Here is a 21,055-nt window from a genome sequence, read left to right as displayed (position 1 = left end):
CAGGCCAGAGGACAGTGAGGGGGACATCCCCGTTCTAGGAGAAGGGCACTGTGACCCCGACGTTGAGTTCTGAGACGCTGCTCAAACAGCAGGTGGGGGTGGGGGTGTTCCGAGACCCTGACACGTGTCGTCGCACCTCCACGACCAAGTCCAGGGTCCTGGGGCAGGCGGCCCCCGGGCCTCATGTCCTGTCTGTACAGACGCAGGTGCACACGGCCCTCGAGGACCCACAGCCACCTCTAAGCCACGAGGCCCGTGGTGGGCAGGAAGCGGCCCATCACCCTGAGCCTGCAGAGTGGGGTGCACCCTGGACCAACACTGAGGGGGGGTTCTGTAGCAGTCACCCCCAACCCTCTGCCCAGAGGCAACTCTACACACTGGACCTCCCCCCCATCTAGAATCCCAGAATTCTGTGCCTCGTGGGCAGAATCGGAGTCAGGACTTTTTCGCCCCTGGATGACATCCCAGATGTTAGCAGTTGCCTGGCCAGGCCGGCCCCCCAGGACCCGGTCCCCGCTGCTGCCCCGCCAGAGAAGAACAAGCAGTGCAGAAGGACAGGACGGCAGAGTGGGAACGGGACTGACCTTCGGCCAGTAAAGGTCCAGTAGGTGCAAGACCGGGTTCACAGAAGGGAGAGTTTAAAACTCAAATACTGACATTACTCTGCAGTGCATGTCAGACACACACGTCCACAAACCGCTCTTCTCTTACTAAAACCGGCAACCTGTCAGCACGACTAAAGACAAGACAACCGGCCCCAAAATGGACACACTTAGCCTGAGCCCCAGGTCACCAAACTGAGATGTCACCCAATCATATCTACGGCCTCGCCCAGAAGTGGGAGCCCGATGTCCATCAGGAGTCACTGGGCGGGCACAAGGGAGGTCATCTGTCCGGCAGGCCCCACGGTCCCCTGAAGGAGCGTGGCCTTGCCCAGCCAGCCCGGGCCCTCCTGGGTTGGCGTCCTTGTCCCGCTCCCTCCTGCCCAGACGGTCTCTCATCTGTGCGGCTCCCTGGCTCCCGGGGCTCCTTCAGGGGTCGCTGGACGAAGCCATCAGACCTTCAAAACGAACTCTGCTGGGTTTTACCGCCACACATTCAGAGCTTGGTGGGATAGGCTTTTTTGCATTTTATCTTGCCTGTTCTAAAATAGTAAAATCACATCATCATGTTACACGTAAACTGTACAAAGTACTGATTTTCTAAATACTGGCACAGATGTATGAAATTGTGTCTTCCAGGCCCCTCCACAGACTCAATTAATCATTGTTAAATTTATAAACTGATAAAATCTAATTTACAAATCCTACCACTCACTGAACCAAATCAGTTACAAATGCTCCGTACCCTGACCTCCCGGGTTCTCTAAAAACGGTCCTAATAAAGCCATTAAGCAGAAGCTTTTCAGAAGGAGCCCAGCATCGGGGTTCACAGAGGAAATGCCTGGAAAACCGGAGATGGGGCCGCAGCTGGGCGTCCCGGCGCGGTCCCACAGCACCGCCTAGTGGTGAGTCGTCCGCTCGCGGGGCCGGCGACTCGGGGGATCACAGGAGCCCGCCCTGCCGCCGGGATGCGCACTCAGACCAGGCCCCGCTGGGGCCATGAACAACCAAGACCCCCGGGGGGGCGGGGCCCATGTCTTGGCTGCAGCGGGGGCCGTGCTAACCACACACACTTGTCAGAACGCGGCAAAGCAGGTGACGTTTGTCCTGTGTAAATCCTACCTCAGCTAGTGCAGCTGAAGAACACAGAAATCCGGTCTCGGTTCGAGGTAAGACAGAAAACACACAGATTTCAGGAAGAAGGAAGGAATGTGTTCCAGCGAACAGAACGAGCGGACAAGGCTTGGGAGTAATGGAGCGTGCGGGTCCTCACCCGACGAGGACACGACACGCGCTCCACGGGCAGCCGTGCCCAGACCGGCCCCCGCGTGCCCGTAGGGCTGCTGCAGCACCCCTGCCACCCCCGGCGCACACACCAGGAGGCTGGGCGCGGGGGCCGAGCAGGGGGCCTGGGGACGCAGGGCTGCCACGGGGAGGGCCACGCTCCTGCCCGCTTTGTTCCTCCGGCCGCATCGTCGTGAGCTTCAGGAAAAGGAAACGTGCACCAGAAAGGCACGATCGATCCAATGATAAGGTATGTTCAAGCGTGACATGACAGTCCACCATGCGCAGAGAGAGCTAGAAGAGGAGTGTGCACACGGCGGCGAGGGAGTATGACCACACACATTTTACTTGACTCTAATGAACACTTACTCCTCGTAATAACACAAACACCACTTACGAATTGGAAACGGACTGACGCATGGTGACAGAACAGAAAATAAAGTTTTCTGCTTCGATTATGTAAAAGGAGGAAAGCGGGCCGGACCCAGACCTGCGGAGCAGCAGAGTGAGAAGGAGGTGACGGGCAGGGCCGGTGTCTGCACGCGCCTGACGCAGCGGGCCGCTGGGAGGCAGCCTGAGCTCCAGGGTTAAGAACCGCTTCCTCGGACAAGCAGTACAAGAGCATGGCTGCCAGTCCGGGCTGCCTGGCCCTGTGCTCCCCCCCTTCACCAGGGGTGCTACAAGAGTCAGACACTCATGTTCTCAGGGTCCCTTGGGACAACAGTTGGCCACAGGATACAGTGCTAGATAAGAAGCTATAAATGAAAGTATGATGGAGGTTTCTGGAATGCCCCGATGTAAAGGACAGACATGGGCCATGCTGCCTGACCATTCCCAGTTATTGTTGCATTGACTACAAATGTGATGGCTGGAGCTTCAGCAGCCACAGTGCACCATGAGAGAAGGGTTAGGAGAACCAGTGAGACACAGATCCAGACCTCTGACACGGCTGCACTATCAACCAACTCTAGCAAAAACCTGAGTTTGCATTCTTCACGATGAAGTGAAGGAATAAATCCCCACTCTGTAAGGCACCGTAGGTCATGCATTCTGGGACTTTCAGCCAAAAGCATTCCCACATAACACAACAAAGAAGGGCAAAAAAAGGGTGACGTGAGCTCAAGCTGCTGGTATCTGAACTGAACGTCAACAGATAACGTCTAAAATATATAAATCACAAACCAGCAAAGTTATTATTTAGAAACGAAAGTACGGCAGGGACTGCCACCTTCATCCCAACATCCACTCCCTCCTTCCTCTGATGCAGAGCACCCACGTGCCGCGTCACCAAGAATGACACTCCCAGCCCCCTGGGACTGGCCGTGTCATGGGACTGAAGTCGTGTCTGCTGGGATGAGCACAGAAGTGTGACGTGGAGGCTTCTGGGAACCTCCCGAGACGGCATCCACGCACACTCTGTCATCCGCGCACACTCTGTCGCCGTAGGGGAGCAGCAGGTGAGCTCACACGTGACGGGCCACACACAGAGCAGAGTCGGGCCGGGACAGCTGGGACCTCACCCAGCCCGTGAGCCCGAGCATGGCTGCTGTGCGGGGCAGCCCTCCCTCCGGGGACCCCTTGCACTGCGGCGCTGTCACGGGCAGCGGGTCCAAACACTGACCAACCCCGAGGTATAAATATCTACAACTTTTTAAAAACATCAGAGGAAAGTGAAGGCTACGGATGGCCGATTTTCATCAAAAGCCTGAATTAGGTGACCTGCCTATGAAGGCATCACTTGGATAAAAACGGATACAACACAGCCCCGGCGTGGGCCCCACGGGACAGGCATCCACCCAGGCCCTGCCCTGCCCTCCCACACCCCTACCCTCTCCCTCCGCTCTACCCCCCCACCACGCCCCCTCCCACAGTCACAGACGCACCGGGTGGCTGGAGTGCCCCACGAGCCCCTGCTCGGCAGCGCCCCTGCCCGGTGCTCCCGTCCCACAGAAAACAGCCCTGCACCCTCCCGGTGGGTACCGCTGCAGCCCAGGAAGCCACCTCCCTCTTGCCCCCACTTTTGTCAGGGCAGCAGCAGATACCTCTGTCCCGCGAGGTCCCAGCCCCCCTCCCAGGCCTCTAAAGCAGCTCTGCAGTGAGCACGAGACCCCTGACCCCTCCTCGAGACGTCCAGAAGGGAAGCCACCCTCGGTCCTCCCATGCTCCGGCCCCCAGATCCCAGAGCCCGGAGGGAGGCCCGCGGCGCCGGCTTCCTCCGCGCAGCTGTGGTGGGGGCGCCGGCACCTGCTGGCACCTGCCCGTGGACGCGGGTCTGGCAAGGAGCCCATCCGCTTGCCTTCCCTCCGTTCAGCGTGACGCGGCCCACAGGGCGCCGGGGTCCCTGCGAGCGCCGCCCTGGGAAGAGCCTCCGCAGAAAGCTCCGTCTTCTCCGGGCGGGGAGCCTCGCGGCCCGCATGGCCCACAGTGCCTCCCGCCGGCTGAAGCACCGTCCCACTGGCTTCACGCGCCGGAGCAGGGCCGGCGGCCGCCCACCAAGCGCCCTGCGTCTCCAGGGACCGCGCCACACTGGGCGGGAGCGCCTGCCCCGGGGCGCGGGTTCCCCACGGACCCTCCCCGGATGCGGGAAGCTCAGCGGGGTCTGGGGGACCATCGCGCCCCTGGAAGCAGCTCCGCCTCTCGCCACACGCCCAGGGCGGGCCATGGTGCCCCGCAGGGGCCATCCAAGCCAAGGTCGCGACGAGATGCAGAGCTTCACCCCGGCCGGCCGCGTCCACTCCGGCTCCCCAGTTCCACCGCACAAGAGCCCACGAGTGCCGGCGGCGCGGCTGGAAGAGCATCCCCGAGGCAGGAACTCTGGCAGGACGTGTCTCCCACTGCAGCGACTGCCGTGGGTCTGAGCTCGCAGCACCGCAGAGACACAACACCTTGTCCGGCGAAGGCCCGTGAGCCAGGCCAGACCCACAGAGACACCTTCTCGGGGACAGTGACCAATGCCAGAAAAAGAGAATCACAGCTCATTTGCAGCCAGACTCTGTCCGGGAAAGTTCAGGAACGCTTCTAAATGGAGGCGTCATCTGTGCCCAACAGTTCCTCAAACGCGAGACCACTTTAAAGGAAAAAGGGTCAAGCTATTGCCATGATCCATAAAGATCCAAAGCTCGGGGCGCCTGGGTGGCTCACTGGGCCGCTGCCTTCGGCTCCAGTCATGGTCCCGGGGTCCTGGGATCAAGTCCCAGGTCGGGCTCTCTGCTCGGCAGGGAGCCTGCCTCTCCCCCCCACCCCCACCCTGCCTCTCTGTCTACTTGTGATCTCTGTCTGTCAAATAAATGTATAAAATCTTAAAAAAAAAAAAAATCCAAAGCTTGGTGCCACTGCAGCGTTAACCTTCACCGCAACAGCCCTCACTGGTGGGACATGCCACCTGGATTACTGTCACGTGGACACCCGCGTCACTTGCTCCCCGGGAGCCCGCTGCTGCCTCCACCGTGAGCTGGAGACACAGCGCGGGAGGCCCTGCGGGACAGCCCCATGGGACAGCCGTCCGGGACACCACCCGGTACTGCCGCTGACTCTGGGCCCAAGGCTCACAGGGAACACCCTCCTGCTGGCCGCTCACCAACGAGCTGGGTGCTTCCGGCATTCTGCAGGCGAGGGCACCACGGGGACACGCAGGGCGGTCCCAGAAACACAGAAGCCTCCTGCACCAAAGGACTGACGCGGTGGGGAAGACAGCTCCCCAGCCCAGACCCCCACTGGGTCTTACATTGAAGCACGAGGCGTTTCTCTGGTCTTTGCACACCTGACCGTGCAAACACGGAACAGCCACATGGGGACAGGCAAGAGCGAGCCAGCGTCCTTCGGAACCGCCCCAGGCTGCAGGTGTAGCCGGAGGTGAGCCACCAGCCGCAGGTGCCGGCACCACAGGGCACGCCTCGGTGTCCCCGGCCAGCAGCCGAGCCTGAGTACCGGGTGCCGCGCACTGGATGACTCAAGGGGCCTGTATTATGCGCTCGTAATTTCTCTTTTACTGGGCGTGGGCACTATATGCCTCTTTAAAATTGTATGGTGAGAATGATACAAAGTAGCGCCTTCTGTCATCCTCACTCAGAGCACCACGGGGGAGTTCATAAATATTTGTTCCAGAAAAGTGTCCGGGTGTGGTGGTGATGAGAAGCACAAGCGTGGTGGCTTCCCAGCCCCTCTCGTGGGGGAGCCCCCGGGGAGACACTGCAGGGGTCCTCAGGCGAAACCCCAGCTGCCCCAACCGCGGCAGACACTCACGTGTAAGACACATGAAACAGGGCGCCTGGGGGGCTCCGTCGGTGGAGCGTCTGCCTGCAGCTCAGGTCATGATCCCGGGGTCCTGGGGTCGAGCCCCGCGTCATCGTGGCCGGGCTCCCTGCTCAGCAGGAAGCCTGCTTCTCCCTCTCCCTCTGCACCCCCGTCTGCCTGCGTGTGCGCTCTCTCTCTGCCAAATAAATAGATAAAATCTTTTAAAATTTTTAGAAAAGAAGACACAAGAAACAACTCCATCTCTTCGAGGCAGGCAAAAGCAGCAAGCACACATGGAACTAAATGAAGCTATGCGCTGTGGGGTCGCCAGGCGCCTTGGGCTTCTGGGGAAGCCGCAGGGCCTGGTGGGCTGTGGGCCAGTAGCACACCCAGGCAAAGGCTCGGGCCGGCCAGAAGCTTTCGGGCTTACTTTTCTTCCCAAACCACCCTGGAAAAGGAAAGGTGTCATACGTCAGACTATGTGTTGCCAAATCAGCTTTCATTTTATGGGAGAAATACGACCTCTCTCCTCTGCCGCGGGAACAGCCACGGAGGAGCGCCCGTGGAAGGGGCCTCGAGTCGCTGTGCTGCCCACTGCTCGGCCCTCGCTCCGCAGCACGTGCTCCGCGGCCCTCCTTCAGGCCTCGGTATTGCTCCTATGCCTTCAAGGACCATTTATTTCTACGGATCACGAATAATTCATTTCCCCGGTGCACGCTTCATGGGACAGAAATACTTGCCGTCTGGCATACGGGACACAGCGACTGTGGTGCTCACTGCCTCGGCACCACATGTAGGTTGTCGCCGACTGCACGGCCCCAGCGACACGGAGGGACGGTGCTTCCCGCAGACTCAGCCGCTCGGGGCCACTCACCACCTGTCCACACCCTCTAGCTACAGGGACGCTGATTTCATGCCCCTAATCCGGCTCACAGAAGAGCTGGGGCTGAAGGCACCCCCACCGGCACGGCAGATGGAAATAACCAGAACTTCACCCCTTCCGCGCTTTCAGGGCTCTTGGGCCAGAAGGGGTGGGGATGGGGCCTGCGGTTAGAGAGCAAACCTTCCCTTCCCCTGGGAGCTCGTCACCTCACGCTCCCGACACGTCCAGACTTCGAAACGACCAGCAGACGTGGGTGCACCTGCACCCCCCCAAGACGGCGGGCACCCCCTGCCCACCGGGAGCTCAGCGCCCCCTCCTGCGGCGGTCGCCCGAGTCGCCGGCCGCCTGTCAGCCTCTGCGGCACGGGGAGCCAGCACGGGCGTCCAGCGGCCTCCACGGCGACTTCCTCATGCTTCTTCCCCAAGACAAGTCCTCCTGGATGTTGAAAACCCAACTTCGTCGAATTAGTCACTCCACAGCCGCAAATTAATCTTAGGATTAACTTCAACGGGACTTTAAATTTGCCTCAATTTCTCTCAAAATCAGATGCTGAATCACATAATAGTCACCAAACAAGTAAGTACTAAATAAGTTTTCCTTTAATCACCTCAAAGGCACTAACATACGGTAAAAAGCTTCCAGCAAGCGTAATTCGGTGCCGGGCAGGAGGCACGGCGGCACCCGGTGGAGCCAGGACGCCGGGGCCGCTCTTGGCCACACAGCCACGGGGGGGCAGCAGCGCACCGACCCCGAGCGGCGCTGGCCCTGCAAGAAGTCCCCGGAGATGACGAGCCCAGCCGGCGATCTGGGCTGTAAGTTACTAAGAAAACACACTTGAAGAGGCAAACAGCCTTAATTCATCAGTTTACATCAAGCAAAAGGTGTTTTTTAGTCCATCAGACATCAGCAGGATTTTGCAAGTTTGTACCTTACCTTTAGATTTGTGTAGCGTCTGAGTTTGCTCGGACCCTGGGCAGAGCGGCCCAGGTGCAGGCGGGGCCAAGGGACCCGTCTCCTTCAGTCACTCCCGGAGCTCACCATGCCCGGCTGGAGAGACTTCACTCTGTGCAAGAGAAAGACCCAATCACTTCACCCGCTCAACACTTCAGATGAGAATTCTAATAATAAACACTGTTAATTAAAAGTCCTCATTCTAAATAGAAGCTTGAGTCATTTTTGGTGTCCTCAGCAGGTGCACAGCCATGAGCCTCACCTCCACCCTGACGCTCACGAGAGGCAGGTGTGCACGCCCGCGCTGGCCGCGTCCGGATGGAAGCGTGCGCCGACCCACGAGCTGCGGAGGGAGGCCTCCGGGGAAACCCCTGCGCACCTGTCATCTTCGGGAAGATAAAAGGCCACATGCACACATGTGGCACGCACCCAAGCATGCGTACAGACATCAGAAACGCACAGAAGCAGGCCTCCCCGGCCCTTCCCGCCTGGGCTTCGAAGACACTGGCCACGCGTGTGTCATAGAAACGTCGCCACGCCACTTCCTCTCGGCACAGATGTTCTCAACTCACAGCTCATTAAAGGGAGCATGTCAACATGCTTATATACTGACAAAACCTAAACACGCAATGTCGACACTTCCTTTTAGAGAAACAAACCGATATCCGCATGAGGGGAGAGTCCAGGGTGCAGCCTCCCCGGCGCAGAGCTGCGCCCACGGGGAAGAGTGAGTAAGTCCCCGAGTGGGCGCCCAGAAGACCAGCAGTGCGTGTAGACCGGTGTATCTCTGAACGCGGAGGGGCCCCTACCTGCAGATTTAGTCCAGTCACCACAAACCTCCTGGGGCACGTGCCCTGGCTGTGGGGCCTCCAGGGTCAGAAGTGACCCGTCTCTAAGCCCCACATCTCTCAGCCGTGACTCCGTTTGTCGGTAACGTATGTCAGCAGGCCTGTGAGGACAGGTCTCAGACACGCTCCCCACGTCCCGTGCTGTTGTCGCCGGGCTGACAGTGACTGACGACAATGGCCTCTCAGCCTGGGCTCGTCCCATCCAGCACAGAGGCATCGGGGCCGAGCACAGAGTTCTGCGCACACTGTCACTGAGCCGTTAGCACCCCGCCGGTCCTGTCTCCACTCCCGGCTGAGGAGAATAGAGGAAGTGGCAGTGCCGTACCCCCGCCCCGTCCTCCACGCCACCACCATCTGCTCGGTAATCTGGCCGTCAGCTCCTGCCCTGCTGGAGGGTGTACAGGAGACACAGGGCGCCCCCCCAACAAGGAACAAAGAGCAGGACCCGGAGCCTCCACAACCCAAGGAAGGACAATGTGTGGAAGAATTCAGAGGTCACCGCACCAGTCAAGGTCTCACGGTCCAGAGAAGGGAACCAGCAGGAAGAACACGGCCGCGGCTCACAGAAGCCAGTTCCAGTGCCCACGCTGTGACCCGCTGGCCCAGAGTGAGGGCAGAAGTCGGAGCCCTGATGTCAGCCGGAGGGACCAGGACCAGGACAGCCCAGTACAGCTGCCCCGGGGGAGCCGGACTCACGTGGGGATAGCTTCTGCCAACTGCAAAGCGTCAGCAGGACAAACAGGAATGGGGCGGTGGGAGCTGCCACACACCCTGGGGGCTGTAGAGCTGTGGGTTCAGTCGGCAAGAGGGTGGCCTTGGGATGCCGCCCGGCTCCGCAGCTGCAGGAGTGGGGCGGCCTCCAGGTCCTGGCGGTCACGTGGAGGACGGTGCCACATATGGCATCGCGAGGACTGAACGGAGTCACAGACGTGGAGGGCTGGGCCCAGGGACAGCGACAGTCACAGCAGGGGCGTGACAGAAGGCAGGCAAAGACGGAGAAGGCTGTGGTCCTGGGGGCCGTAGCAGACGGCCGCTGACAGAGAGCAGGGAGCAGCGCCAGGAACACGCCGCAGAGCAGGGACACAGAGGCCCGCGTCCAGAACGGACGCGCCGGGACGCATCTAGCGAACAGCGGGGCCCCGGGGGCAGGGGGCAGCTCACGGCCCCCCACTGCGCCACGCACAGCATCCCATGCAAAGATAACTAGAGAGGCCTCCGTGCGCTTGTGAGTTAGGCGGTGTTCTTCTAAGGCATCCATAGTTGAAATAATCACAGCAGAAGCCAGAAAATATTTAAACCTAAAAACCAAAGAGATTCCACGTGGAAACGTGTGGCACGCAGATAAGGCAGCACACCAGAGGGAAATGCGTAGCCTAACACTCCCACTTTTAGAAAAGGGGGGAAAATCATGAATCCCCACCTCAGAACAAAAATAAGCCCAGAAGAACAAAATAAGTGCAAAATAAGCCCAAAGAAAATGGGAGGGGGAAAAAGGAAGAAATAAACCTGCATTAATCACACAGACTAGCAGCCACACACGGACGGACGCTGGCCGGGCTAATCCCAACACACAGAGGAGAGAGAGGAGGCCCTGGAAACGGTAGTGGAGAGCCGGGTGCCCACCTTGATGGGGCACCCCTGCCACAAAGCGGAGTGGTCCTTTCAAGGCGTCCCTGAGAGGCTCAGCAGGCTCTAGGCCCACCACGGAGTGTCGGGTGCGGAAGGGTCACTGTGTGCTGGGCCCGTGCCTTCTGGGGCTGCTCTGAGAACTCTCCGTGCAGGAAGCCGGTTCTGCGGCTGAGCCCACCCCGCTGTGCGTCTACACCGAGGATGGGCCCGCGTCCACCCACGCAGGTGCCCGCCACGTCACTCAGGAAGCCTCCTCGGACAAGATGGACAAGATGCTGACTGCGAGGACCAGCGATGCAGACACACGGCCACTTCCGGTCATCGAGGGGCCCTGCGGAGGTCCCAGGCCCACGGAGCACAGACGAACCGTCCCCGCTGCCCCCTGCCCCCCTCCTGCCCCACAGCGTCAGCGCCAAAACCGCATGGGGGTTGTTCCAGCCACGAGCTGCGCTTTATTTGGGGGCGGGGGAGAGTGTCAGGCAGCAAGAGACACCAGGACAGAATTACCGTGCCAAAGTCTCACACTAAAAATATAGTAAGAGGGTATTAGGAACTTTATTTCAAAAATTTTGTAAACTTAGGTATAATGAGCAAGTTCTAAGAAAAATACAAGTTATCAAAACTGACTGAGGAAGAAATAGAAAATCTGACTCAACTACAAAGAACAAAAATCAACACAAAAATCACGCTCAGAGTGTCAGCCAAACTGACCCACAAATGCAAACGTAAAAATCCTATCGGAAAGATCCGCAAACTCAATCCAACCACCTTCGGAAAGGCTGATACATGGTCCGGACGGGTTCACTCCGGGAGTGCAGAATCGAGTCAGCGGACGAAAACCAACGAATGTAACCTGCCCCACTAACGAACCGAGAGAGGCGCGGGGGGCACCCGCGACGCCACTGGCAGGTGACACGGAGGCTGACTGCATAGGGACACACGCCCCCGCGGCCAGCCGGGGAGCAGGGCCATGCGCTGGAGCGCAGGCAGTGGGGGGCCACGAACGAGCAGCACGAGGGAGGCTCGGACCTACAGCGTCTGCTATGTCTCCGCTGCCGGGTGCCGGGGACAGGAACACGTAAGGAAAATCATCCTTCACACATGCACTCTTCTGCAGCAACGACGGAACTCACAACAAACGTGCCCTAGGAAACCCCCAGGCAACGGGACCCAGAAATGGCCCACGGTGACCACCGTTCCCACCGAGGACGGTCTACCACGACAGAACCAAGCGGTGGCCGTGCCGTTACTGACGTGCAGCAAGTGACTGGCCGACACCACCAGCAGCCAACTGTTGGCAGCAGGGAAGGTAGGAGCTAGGGCACCAGGGGTGCCAACCGCCACCAGCCTGGGGGGAAGCCGGTGAGGCAGGGAGAGGTCTCAAGGGAGAAACCCAGGAGGCAGAAGCACAGGGAGACGTGCCCTCCAGGCAAGGAATGAGTTACCAAAACCTCAATCTGCTCGGAGCCACCTCAAGAAACAGTGGGCCCTGGGGTGGCCCAAGGACCTGGACAGGGCATGGAGGTCGTGTGGGACCAGCACTGTGGCCACTCTGGGGCCTCCAGCTCCTGCAACGCTTGAGGGCAACAGCCCAGCTCAGCCCACACCACCGCCTTTCTGGAGCCTTCTCCCAGTGCCCGCTCCTGGCTCCCTGAAAGCAGGGCCGAGCTGCAGGGGTCTCCATGCCATCTGGTGCCCAACTCCTTGCTACCACGAGGAGACTCGGGGCCACGGCGCTGTCCATGACACAGGGCTCACACGGGGCTTCCCAGCCCAGCGCCGACAGCAGGACAGGACTAGTCCCGCTCAAAGACACGAAACACCCAGCACTCAACGGACTTGCTGTGCCGGTAGTAACCGCACTAAGTAAAACCACTGCATTTCCTTTAAAGTGAAAGTTATCATCATAATTTAATTAGACCATGGAAATTAGGGCTTTCCTCTGCCAAAAAGTAAGTACTCTCACTGTCCATCTCATAGACACGTAACTAGACCACACAGCTAAACAGAGATGTTCGGCGGCTACTCGGTCTCTCGTGTCTAGAGACGACAATTATTTCAGGATAGAAAGGCTTGATACGCTCAAGACAAATGCAGGAACTAAGCAGCCAATGGAAGATGCTAAGAGACAGAAGCCTTCTTCCTAATTTTCAACAGCGTCTTCCATATTAAGTGCTTTGTCAGTCCTAAGAATCCGTTCCCCAAGAGAAGGACCGGAAGCCGGGGGGCACGGAGAGCAGGGCCACGGTGGGGCCGGAGTCATGAGCCCAGAGGCTCCAGAAGGACACAGTTCCTCAGCTGAGATGAGCCCGGAGGGCCTGTCAAGATGCTTCTGAGGCGGACGGGGCGGCCCCTCAGCAGACGCACTGCACACGCACTTTGGTAAGGAAGCGCTCTGGCCTGTCTTCAGAGGGACGGCTCTCCTGGCTCCGGGGGCCACGGCTGGAGTCTGGGAGGGCAGCCAGGGACAGAGGGACGGCGGCGGGGCCAGTGCCCCCAGCGGGCGGCTCCAAGGACCCTGACGCTGTCAAAGGGGTGATGGAATTTCCAAGAACCAACATGAGAAAATCGAAAGAAAGGAGGAAACTTCAGAAGAGAGGCATCTTTCAGTTGTCTTCAACTATAAAAACCTTCAAAGTACGTGAACTACAGTCGTCGATACTTGGACGTCAACAACGCCCCGGCTGCCTGACATCTCCGAAGGAACAAGTCCGTTCTGCGTTAGGGACCACGGGCAAAGGTAAGGTCTTCCCGTGGTGAGGAACCAGTGAGCACTTCCGAGGCGAGCGCACCTCCACAGGGGACCAAACCCACTGGGCAGCGCGGGCCGCGGGCACACCGCCAGGCACCCGGCGTTATCAAGAGGCCGGGAGGAGGGCGCAGGCCCCCCTTTCCTTGGTGCTTCTAGCGAGGAGGAGAAATGCAAGAGGAAACAGTGCTCTAGTCCAGAGGTCCTGGTTTGATCTAGATTTTTTAATATTATTTAAATTCCACTTAGGAAGTGGTTTGCAGAGCACATTCTGTTCTGTGTTCTGGGCCCGAGCGGGGCCCAGCTCAGGCGGAGGACACACGCCCTCTCCCTGGTGCGGAGCGTGGGACCCGCTCAGTCCGGGGGCCTTGACTCAACACTGCGCCCGCCACGTAGACCACGAAGCCCGGGGGCCCTTCCCTCCACTTCCCCGGCGTTCTGGTCTTAACAAACCAGCACGATGGACTTGGTCATCCCTTCGACTTCCTGAATTCAGCATACTCCGTTTTCTTAGCAAGTAGGAACGTCTTTCGCCTCGTTAGAAGGACTGCTTTAGAATGAACCAGGACATACGGCACAGATGAATCTCGAAGCAGTAACGGGGAGTGAACCAAGCCAGACAAAAGTACCCACTGTCTGACCCTATTTACATGAAACTCTTGAAGAGGCAGAGGGATCTATGTGACAACAAGGAGGGGGCGGTGGCCCGGGCAGGGAGAGGATGGGCCGGGGACCCCAACGGCGACGGCACGTTCACCACCTACTGTCCAACCACCTCTCCGGCGTCTCAAAACTTTCCAAGCTGCACAAGTTAAAATATGTGCCGTTTTGGCATATCAACTACACCTCCAAAAAGCTGGCTTTAAAAACAAACTACTTTGCTTTATATTTTAAAACCCCTCATCTTATTTTCTGAAATGAATTAGGAAACATTACTGAAAATATTTGTGTGACCTGAGGGAAAACGTGATTTTTTTAAACTCTGAGTAATCTAATGTTTTTTGGGACATTAAAGCTTGCTGCAAACATTAAAACAGCTCATTAAACAGGCCAGAGAGTTCTCCCCTCCAGCCCCACTCTGCTGGTGTGTGACCCTTCCCAGAGGGACCCTGCTCCCGGCACTGGGCATGAGCTCTGCTCTCACAGACACAAGGCACGTGCGGGGAGAGACAGAGGGACAGACCAAGGAAGGAGGGAGCACTGAGGTCAAGCAGGCGAGTGACCCTGGGCGTAGCGGGTGGCACCCGCTTCATCCCAGCCCAGAAGACCAGCGTCTCGGGTCACGGCTCGGAGGGGACGGCCTCAGCCACCGGGATGTCAGGTAGGGAAGGTCGGTGAGAAGGACGTGGGGGCTCTGAGCCTCCCTGCCCTCCGCACCTGCGCCCTTCAGGACAACTGTCCACCCTTTGGCCACATACGTCAAAACAACCCAGAAAGGCCGACAGGCCAGGAGAGGGGGCTGTGCTACGGGGGGCCATGCAGGCGCGGCAGCAGTGCCGCACACAGGGACCTCCTGTCCTGGTCCACGCCACCCGCTGCAGGCTGGCCTGTGTACTCGGGCAGCGGGAAGCGGAGGGCTGCCGGGAGTCCACACCTTTGTTTTTTCATTTTTATTTGTTTTTTTAATTCTATTTAGTTACATATGGTATATCATTAGGAGTCAGCACCGCTTACGGGCGGGACTCGAGGCCTTGGTCTCCCACGATTAATAGTGTCGTGCGAGAGATCCCCGACACCAACAGAGAGGATCAGCCACATTGCTTTTATTACGACTTTCCCCCGTTGTTTTACAGAGTGATTTTTCATAAAAATGAGGACTGATTTTGCCTCATCACTGCTAGCAAACAAACACGACCCACAGAAAAGCACTTCAGGCCCCAGCCCGCCGTGGAGCATGAGAGCCGCGGGCCCGAGGCCCGCCCCCGTGTCTGCAGTGCACACGCACACGCAGGGGACACAAGGTGCTCCCATAAGAAACTCGGGCTGGATTACACCACGAACAAAAGCAAGACAGGCGACAACCTCTCCACAAAGGCAAAGCCAAGTAAGAAAAAGAGAGTGGACGGGAAGATGATTCTGAGAGCCCTCCTATGACGGGGGCGCAGACCTGTCCGGCCGAGCACGGGGGGGCACTGCAGCCCCGGGCGGGTGGGCAGCTCCAAGACCCCCAACAGACTTCAAGGTCTAGAACAGTCCACAAGCCCTAAGCTTCCTGAGGGACCTGTGGCCGCGGGTCTCCTCGGTCATCATGTACCTGCGGCCTCCGTGGACTGCAACATCCCCGCTGCTCTCAACACACTCGTGTCCGACGAACAGCTTCACAAGTTCTTCATTCAAAGCCAAACAGATAGGACGTCTGTATTTAAGTGACATTATAATTTTAAGATGATTCAGGTTATTTACCAAACACTAAAATTTAGTGTAATAGTATCCACTGCAAGGAGATGAATTGTCTAAAAACCGCCTTTCACTACTTTACAGAAATCTCTCAAACAGATCTCACTCGCTTATGTAATACCAGATTTAAGTTCTTAACCAGGGGATGCCAACGCCTCCTCTCTTTGGTGACCAAAAGCCAGGAACAGAAGCTCCCTGGCAAGGTGTGTCAGAAGCCGATCTCCCGAGCCCCAAACCACACCACCCAGATGCCCCCAGACATATCCAAAGGGCCCCGAAGAAAAGCTTTCCCTGAACTAGCGGTGTACACAGACACGTGGCAGAAACGAAGGAAAACCGTCTCTGGAAAAACGCACCATCATCTGAGGCCTCGAAGAATTCATACAACTGAGAGTAAACAGGGAGACTCCCACAGGAAGCGAGGCCTGAAGGACAAACAGCATCTCCAAGACACAAAGGACACAGACCTGCGGATGCGCGGAGCTGCCAAGCCCACGACGCGGAAGATACCCGGTTAGTAACGAACAGAGAGCCGGGCCTGGCGCCCGCGGCTCCGTCGGTTCGGCCTCCGACTCCCGATTCCCGCTCAGGCGGTGACCTCAGGGTCAGGGACCGGGCCCCGTGTCACGGGCTCCGTGCTCAGCCGGGAGCCCGCCTGAGGGTCTCTCTGCCCCTCTCTCGGCCCCTCCGAGCCCCAGGCGCGCTCTCTCCGAACACAAAACCAGACGGGAAACGGGAAAATGAAGTCGAACCAGTCAGACTCAGGAAGGAATAAGCTTCCTGTCAATAAGAAACACTGAGGACTAAAATCACCAACGTTAAAGGCTCGACGGTGGGTTTTAACATCCATCCGGCGCGCGCAGGGGAGCGAGCCGGGACCGGCGGCTGAGGCGGCGACCCGACCGCAGCCTGCGGGGGAGCGGGACGGAGCGCGGGGCAGGGCCAACGCGCCCCGCCAACCCCACGGACAGGCCGCCAGGCAACTCGCGGCCCAGAAACGGCAGGGGTGGCAGGCGAGGCTGCGCCCCAGACAGCCGGGGACGGGCCGCTCTCGGCGGGACGGAGAGAAAGGCTGAGCCAGGAGCCAGCGACCCACGCGCAGACCCACGCGCCCTCCCTCACAACGCGGCCCGTGAAGACGCCTCCCCGCACGCCACAGCCGGGATGCCGGCCGCCCGCTGACCCCAGTCTGGGAGAATCCCTAACGGATGCGATTCGGGACGGAAGCGACCTTCGGGAGAAAATAAGCGACAACAAAGGAAGAGATAAAAGCGAGTGGCCTGTGGGACGAGACATTTTCTTCAGGACGGCTTCTGTGTTAACGCCCTGAAATTCAAGTAAACGCTTTTACGTTTTCTTTTTAAGAGCTTTAATTTAGAGTCTTTAATAATCCAAACTGGTATTTTCCTACATTTCCCTCAGTACAATGAACCTGACATTTTTCTCAAAAAATATGATCCAACTGTGAAAAACTGAGAACAGAGGGAAAAAAAGAAGCTGATAAAATGAAGACATTTTTTTTTGGCAATCATGAAAATAGCTCAAGTACACAGACATCGCCGCACGTTCCTTCCCTCGGGAGGACCGAGGGCAGCAGAGCTGGCGACAGCTCGGGGCGGGGGGTGTCCTCGAAGATCCACGCGTGTCCCCCTGAAGGTACCAGGAGCAGAGACAGAGGGCGTGGCGGGGGGCGGGGAGGTGCACCCCAGCCCGCACGGCCTTTGCTCGTTCCCCGTGCGCGGGCCACAGCCTGGGTGACGGCCCCGGGCAGAGAAACAGCCGCTTCCCACACGGGTCCGGAGCAGGTATCCCTCAAGGCTTCACATCCATGACAAAGGCAAAATTGTGTACAAAACGGTGTGTTTCTAAGCCCACGTGCATCTTTCTAACGACAACGTCCACGGCTTCAATCAGGCGCTCAGAAGGACCTCTCGGAGGACCCCGAACGGACCGAACCGGCAACAGTTCAGGCCCTTCTTTTCCCACACGGTGGTGGCTCGTCCATGGTGACCTACAGAGTGAGGTGCATTAACAGTGGGATTCGTCACCTAAACCAGAAGCGTCACCAGCGCTGACAGGCCCCCAGCTCAGTTCCGAGCCGTGCGGCTCCCACACACAGCGGCAGAGGGCCACAGGCCCGCAGTCCAGACGGCGGTCACCATTCCTCACCGCCCTAAGTGACCACGGGCTTCAACGACGACTGTCCCCGTGTCTATCACTATGATGTAAATTTTGCTTTACCGGTGCACTTCGGTGTAATATGGGTTATTTGTGTCCACAGTGATGAAAATTTCATCCGGTTTTTACGCATATTTTTTTAATAACTAAACTTCTTGGTGTCATGAATCATCTCCAACCTCGTTTCAAAACAGACGTATAGAACCGCCCCCCCTGCCCAGTTTCGATTAGGCAGTGACACTCCATTCACTGGCAACCTTCGGTCTCAGAGTGCGAGCTCTGACTTGCCACACACTACAAGGTAACGGGACGGTTACCCCGCTGTGCTGACGCGGACGGACGGCCCTTACACACTCTAAAATGACAGGTGGAAAGTACCACGTCTCCTGAGCCGGCTCGCTTCATCTCTAACCAATTCTTCGATAAAGCTGAGCAATTTTCCACTAGAAAAAAACCACCACTGTTACAGATATTCAAGGTGTGGAATCTTGCCATTAAGAGTGATCTGAAAAGGTTGGGGGTGCTGAGTGACTCAGTCAGTGGGGCCTCCGACTGGATTTCAGCTCAGGTCACGGTCTTGGGGTTGTGAGATGGAGCCCCATGCTGGGCTCCGTACTGAGTGTGGAGTCTCCCTACTCGCTCTCTTAAAAAAAATAAAAAAATTTTAAAAAAACTTAAAAAAAAAAGATTAAAAGGCTTTTTATTGAAAATGGTGAGAAAGTACTTATCTTCTTTCTTCTTCTCCCAAAACCCCATCAAAGTGGCAAAAAAGGTACTTCCTGGCAATGAACCATCCGAGGAATGAACCGTGATGAAGCGGGCTGAGCCACAGACACGGGGTCTCCGTACGTGGTCAAGGCAAGAAGACGGAATCGGGTCGACCTGAAGCAGCAGCGGGAACCACAGTGCAAGACAGCGGAGACGGGGCTCCGAAGAGCGAGAGCCTCGGGGCAGTGCTCTCACTTCTAGGCTGAGCCGGAGAATTGCCCTGCAAAGACGGTCTGGGGCTTTCCAAAGGGGGGGATCCACACGTGGCCATTTGGTCTCGGAAGAGGAGCAGATCAGAGCACAGGGCGGTCCCCCATCAAGGCATCAGCGCCAGAGGCGCAGGGGAGAGCGGAAGACCCGGACCTGTGAAGGAGGATCGGCCGGCGGCTGACTTCTCCGCGGCAACACCGGACTAGGGAAAAGAACAGGAGATGTTCTCTGAGTTTGAAGGGAAGATTTTCAGAACCTGGAATTCTGGACCTCGCCAAAGGATCGGTCAAGTGTGGGAACACAGTATCTGCACACAAGAACCCAACACGTCTCTCAGCCATGCAGTCCGTAAAGAAACGGATTACGGACACGCTCCAGCAAAACCAAAACCGAATCCAGAAGCAAATGGACGTGACACGGGAGACCACGGCACCTGACGCAGCTCAGAAATGTGAGAAGAACCAGGGGCTCCGGTCAAACACGCTCTTTTCCTGCGCAAGAGGCCTGGGGCAGAGACTACACTTTCTCCCGTCAGAGTGCTCAGCTCTGCGGGGACATTCACACGGTCGCAGCCCTACAGATGTTGTCTCCCTGTCACCACGTGTAGACGAACGCTGCAGAAGAGACACAGAAAGCCCGCACGGAGACCAGAAAGACAACAAACCCAAACTGTGACTCACGAACACCGAGACCTGTGAGACCCGGCGCGCGGCCCGCGTGAGCTACCACAAGTGGGACAGCGGACACACACACACGGGGACTGGTCACCCCCGGGAGGAGGGGACGGAAAGAAGCACCTTTCCCTGAACGGACTCGCACTGGCGGGTGGGAGTATGTTCTCACACCACGTGCTGGTCTCACCTCAAGATGTTTTGAAACAGTTCGATGAAAGGTCAGCGCATCAGTCGGGCATCTACAGGACCGGACAACATGCCCTCGTGTGGGAAGAGGCCGTTGTGGGCCTGAATCAGTTACATGAAATCAGGACAGTTTTGAGAGACACGGTGGGGAGAAGGCGAGAAAGAGCCTCAAGCAGGCTCCACACAGCACGGAGCCCGACACGGGTCTCGGTCCCACAGCCCTCAGGTCACAACCTGGGCCGAAATCAGGGCCGGAATCAGCAGTCAGACATTCAACCGACTAACCCAGGTCACAACCTGGGCCGAAATCAGGGCTGGAATCAGGAGTCAGACATTCAACCGACTAACCCAGGTCACAACCTGGGCCGAAATCAGGGCCGGAATCAGGAGTCAGACATTCAACCGACTAAGCCACCCAGGTGCCCCTAAAGTCAGAATTTTTTTTACTCTGGAAGAAAAGAGATAAAGCGCATCGGTCCTACGACGAGGGAGAGACCATTGCACAACACGTCCGGGGCGCGCCAAGACGGGCAGTACAGAGTGAGGGAAGCCCCCACGGGACAGAAACCCTACACGCATCACAAGTCCTGTATACCAGAAGTCCTTGTGCACCATAGAGGGATTCCAGTGTGCGCGCAGCACGGAGCCCACGCACGGCGGAAGCCGGTGTTCACAGGCACCACGGGCCCCCCCCCACGGAGCACCTTCGGCTGGCCTAGCGCCGAGCACGGGGTGACCAGGGCGAGCCCGCTGCCGGAAGGCCATCCCCATGGGAGCGGGCAGGGCAGTGGGCCCAGGCCGCGGCGGAGACGAGCGTGGGTCGGGCCGGCGCTCCAGCAGAGCCGCAGCCCCTCCCTCCGTCCCCAGAGGAAGAAAGCCAAGAAACCTAGCAGTGTGGCGACCACACATGGCGGCCTCACCGCACCGCACAACACGTGCCGGACCATCTCTATTCACACAGCGAAAGGGAAAGCGGAGACCATCGGTCCATGCGCCAGCGGGTCGTCTACATCCAACCCGGGCCACGGCCCGTTCCGGTGACCTGAACAGTGACGGCCATCGCTCGGCGGAGCTTTGGGGATAAAGAAGGTATTTGTCCAGGAAAACAGACGCAAACAGACTCACCTGCGCCATGTCTCCAACGCCTGCGGTGGGGCAGTGGGGCTCACACAGACCTTCGTCCTGTCTGCACCTCTGCCAAGTACACGCAGCTCACGGGAGCAGCTCGTTTTCAAACAGCCCTGAAAGACACTCCCAAGTAGGAATGTTCTTCCAAGCCGCTGCCAGGGGGCGCAGGCTCGGGTCCACCCGGAACCCTCCCCTCGGCCCAGGCTGCTTCCGTCTGTCCTGTCATTAGATGGAACTAGCCCTGGGCCACGGGGCCACGGGGCCAAGGGGCCACACAGCCAGCCGCAGCCTGCTGACCCCACGTCCCGGGAAGCACCTGTCTTTGCCGCAGGGCC

The 21,055-nt window shown here is 58.2% G+C and overlaps 1 protein-coding gene across 2 annotated transcripts in view; it reads right to left on the bottom strand.

The window, feature by feature from the left end:
- ADARB1 (adenosine deaminase RNA specific B1) overlaps nt 1-8,065 on the bottom strand; it is a 78,538-nt gene extending 70,473 nt beyond the window's left edge. For both annotated transcript variants that reach the window (XR_004289064.1, XM_032357218.1), the window contains exon 1: nt 7,936-8,065. The gene's annotated coding sequence lies outside the window, so the exon portion shown is untranslated. The remainder of the gene's footprint in view (nt 1-7,935) is intronic.
- Between the last annotated feature and the right edge of the window lie 12,990 nt (nt 8,066-21,055).

This window comes from Mustela erminea, chromosome 1 (assembly GCF_009829155.1).
Source record: "Mustela erminea isolate mMusErm1 chromosome 1, mMusErm1.Pri, whole genome shotgun sequence".
Lineage (NCBI taxonomy): Eukaryota > Metazoa > Chordata > Mammalia > Carnivora > Mustelidae > Mustela > Mustela erminea.
The sequence above is the reverse complement of the archived record's forward strand: the minus strand, read 5'-3'. Positions and strand labels throughout refer to the sequence as shown.